At 50.5% G+C, this 4,203-nt stretch overlaps 1 protein-coding gene across 2 annotated transcripts in view; it reads left to right on the top strand.

Moving 5' to 3' along the window:
• The window catches only part of EPHB4 (EPH receptor B4), a 27,325-nt gene that overhangs the window by 17,724 nt on the left and 5,398 nt on the right, over positions 1-4,203 (top strand). The window lies entirely within an intron of this gene.

The raw sequence follows: 4,203 nt of genomic DNA, 5'->3' as shown, positions 1-4,203 counted from the left end.
TCCTGCCTCAGCCTCCCGAGTAAGCTGGGACTACAGGCGCCTGCCACCTCGCCCGGCTAGTTTTTTGTATTTTTTAGTAGAGACGGGGTTTCACCATGTTAGCCAGGATGTGTACCTTGTTATTATATATATTTTATTTATTTATTTTAGAAACAGGGTCTCGCCCTGTCACCCAATTTAGAGTGCAGTGGTGCAGTCATAGCTCACTGCAACCTCCAAACTCCTTGGCTCAGGTGATCCTCCTGCCTCAGCCTCCTGGGTAGCTGGAACTACAGGTGCACACCACCACACCTGGCTAATTTTTAAATTTTTTGTGGAGATGGGGTCTCGCTGTGTTGCCCAGGCTGATCTCAAACTCCTGGACTCAAGCGATCCTGCCTCCTTAACCTCCCAAAGTGCTGGAATTACAGGCATGAGCCATTGCGCCTACTGATTATTATATTTTTGAGCCTCTCTCAATCCTGAGCAGCTCCTTATGATGACACTGACACACTGAGGGGTTGGGTCTGTTGTTCGCCTGAATGTCTTGTTTTCTGGATTTATGAGATTCTTCTTGTGGGATCATTTAGCTTGTCTCTCTGTATTTTCTGTAAGAGAAACTCTATCTGATGTGGGATTTTTTTTGGTTTAGTTTGTTTGTTTGTTTGTTGAGACGGAGTCTCGCTCTGTCGTCCAGGCTGGAGTGCAGTGGAACGATCTCGGCTCACTGCAACCTCCACCTCCTGGGTCAAGAGATTCTTCTGCCTCAGCCACCTGAGCAGCTGGGACTACAGGCGAGCGTCACCACGCCCAGCTAATTTTTGCATTTTTAGTAGAGACGGGGTTTCACCATATTGGCCAGGATGGTCTTGAACTTCTGACCTCGTGATCTGCCTGCCTCGGCCTCCCAAAGTGCTGGGATTACAAACATCAGCCACCGCGCCTGACTAATTTTTGTATTTTTAGTAGAGGCAGGGTTTCAACATGTTGGCCAGGCTGATTTCAAACCCCTGGCCTCAAGCCATCCACCCTCCTTGACCTCCCAAAATGCTGAGATTAAAGACGTAAGCCACCAATACTGGTCAAAGAGACAGAAAGCTGCTTAAAGGCGCAGTGGCTCACACCTGTAATCCCAGCACTTTGGGAGGTCGAGGCTGGCAGATCGCTAGAGGCCAGGAGTTAGAGATCACCCTGGGCAACATGGTGAAACCCCATCTCTACAAAAAATACAAAAATGTGCAGAGCATGATGGCACATATCTGTAGTCCCATCTACTCCGGAGGCTGAGGCAGGAGGATCACTTAAGCCTGGGAGATCGAGGCTGCAGTGAGCCATCATTGCACTACTGCATTCCAACCTGGGCGATCCCATCTCTCTTTTTTTTTTGAGATGGAGTCTCACTCTGTCCCCCAGGCTGGAGTGCTGTGGCACGATCTTGGCTCACTGCAAGCTCCACCTCCCGGGTTCAAGCCATTCTCCTGCTCAGCCTCCCGAGTAGCTGGGACTGCAGGCGCCCGCCACCATGCCTGGCTAATTTTTTGTATTTTTAGTAGAAACGGGGTTTCACCGTGTTAGCCAGGATGGTCTTGATCTCCTGACCTGGTTATCCGCCCACTTCAGCCTCCCAAAAAGTGCTGGGATCACAGGCGTGAGCCATCGTGCCCGGCCTCCCATCTCTTAAAAAGAGAGAGAGAGAGACGGGAAGGCGAGTGCAGGTGAACCTGGTGAACAGAGGAGAGATGGTAGACCCTGCATTGGGCAGTGTGATGAGAACCCGCTGGAGGACTTTGGCAGGAGAGTGGTTTAAGAGGATCCCGCTGGGCACGGTGGATCACACCTGTAACCCCAGCACTTTGGGAGGCCGAGGCGGGTGGATCACTTGAGGTCAGGAGTTTGAGAACAGCCTGGCCAACCTGGTGAAACCTTGTCTCTACTAAAAATACAAAAATTAGCCGGGCGTGGTGGCTCAAGCCTGTAATCCCAGCACTTTGGGAGGCAGAGGCAGGAGAATGGCGTAAACCCAGGACGCGGAGCTTGCAGTGAGCTGAGATCCAGCCACTGCACTCCAGCTTGGGCGACAGAGCAAGACTCCGTCTCAAAGAAAAAAAAAAAAAAAAAAAATTAGCCGGGCATGGTGGTGCACCCCTGTAATCCCAGCTACTCAGGAGACTAAGACAGAAGAATCGCTTGAACTCAGGAGACGGAGGTTGCAGTGAGCCGAGATAACGCCACTTTATTCCAGCCTGGGCAACAGAGCGAGACTCTGTCTCAAAAAAAAAAAAATACAAAGACGTCTTTGCTGGGTGCTGGGGAGCAAGAGAGAGAGCTGGGAGAGGCCTGCAGCAGAAGTCTGTTGCCAGCATCCATGCCGTGGGGTGAAGGGAAGGGTTTGGATTTGGGACATGTCTTGGAAGCATCACCAGCAGAACTTGCCAGTGGATTGGAAGTGGCTGGTGAGGGAGAAAAGGGGGTCACAGGAGACTCTGAGGTCTATACCCTGACCATCTGGCAAATGATGGTGTTGCCATGAACTGAGCGGGGAGTAGGGCAGGTGCAGGTCTGGAGGGGATTCAGCATTCAGTTTTTGGACTCTATGTCCCTGGTTCTGTAGGGCTGCAGACGGTCTCCCGAATCTTTTTTATTTTTTTTTGAGACGGAGTCTCGCTATCACCCAGACTGGAGTGCAGTGGCCGGATCTCAGCTCACCTCAAGCTCCGCCTCCCAGGTTCACGCCATTCTCCTGCCTCAGCCTCCCGAGTAGCTGGGACTACAGGCGCCCGCCATGTCGCCTGGCTAGTTTTTTGTATTTTTAGTAGAGATGGGGTTTCATCGTGTTAGCCAGGATGGTCTCGATCTCCTGACCTCGTGATCCACCCGTCTCGGCCTCCAAAAGTGCTGGGATTACAGGCTTGAGCCACGGCACCCGGCCTTGGTCTCCCAAATCTTAGCTGAACCCAGAAAATGGGATTTGTTTACTGTCTGTGACTTGTTGGTTTCCCTGGTGAGAGGGGACTCTTTCAAGGTCAAGGTTGGGCTTCAGACGTTGGTTTCTGCACTCATCAGTGGCCATACTGCAGTTCCTCACTGTTCTCTTGCAAATCCACACACAGCTAGTCCAAGAGGGCTGAACAGTTTTGTGGTTGGATCAGCACCAGTGCATCTCCACCTGTAGACAGGTCGCTCAGGTGACTCATGCCTGTAATCCCAGCACCTTGCGGGAGGCCAAGGTGGGAAGATCGCTTGAGGCCAGGAGTTAGAGACAAGCCTGGGAAACAGTGAGACCCCCACCTCTACCAAAAAAAAAAAAATCCTTTGTTTTAATTAGCCAGGTGCAGTGGTGTGCACCTGTAGTCCCAGCTACTAAGGAGGCTGAGGCAGAAGGATCCTTTAAGCCCAGGAGTTTAAGGCTGTGGTGAACCATGATCGTGCCACTGAACTCCAACCTGGGGAAAAGAAAGAGACCGTGTCTCCAAAAAACTGAAAAACAGAACAGCATTTGTAGCATTTGTTGAGTATTTCCTGGGTATAAAGCAGTGTACCAGGTTAAATGGAAGGAAAACTTGAAATAAGTTTTCAAATTATAATCTAATTCGGAGAGACTGAATACTTACCATTGAAACAGCAACCATTGTAAGTTAAACAATGTGTTGTGATATTGTTGCAAGAACCAAGAAAACTTGGGAAAAGAAAGGAAGGCTGACCTGGGAGAGTTGGAGACTTGCCCTACAGTAGGTGAGTTGTGAGGTGCGTCTGGAAGTAACATATACAGTTTAGGAAGTGGACTGGAGGCTGGATGTGGTGACTCAACACCTGTAATCCCAGTGCTTTGGGAGACCCAGGCGGAAGGATCGCTTCAGGCCAGGAGTTAAAGACCAGCCTGGGCAACATAATGGGAACCTATGTCTACTAAAAATTAAAATATTATCCAGGCGTAATAGCACATGCCTATTGTTCCAGCTACTCAGGAGGCTGAGGCAGGAAGCTCGCCTGAGCCCAGAAGGATGAGGCTGCAGTGAGCTATGACGGCACCACTGCACTCCAGCCTGGGTAACAGAGCAAGAGCCTGTCTCTTGAAAAAGAAAAAAGATGTGGGCCGGGCGCAGTGGCTCATGCCTGTAATCCCAGCACTTTGGGAGGCCGAGGCAGGCGAATCACGAGGTCAGGAGATCAAGACCATCCTGGCTAACACGGTGAAAACCCGTCTCTACTAAAAATACAAAAAAT

The sequence above is a fragment of the Colobus angolensis genome, unplaced genomic scaffold, assembly GCF_000951035.1.
Source record: "Colobus angolensis palliatus isolate OR3802 unplaced genomic scaffold, Cang.pa_1.0 Scaffold222, whole genome shotgun sequence".
NCBI classification, from domain to species: Eukaryota; Metazoa; Chordata; class Mammalia; order Primates; family Cercopithecidae; genus Colobus; species Colobus angolensis.
Note: the sequence above shows the minus strand (reverse complement) of the source record. Positions and strands in the feature narration are given on the sequence as shown.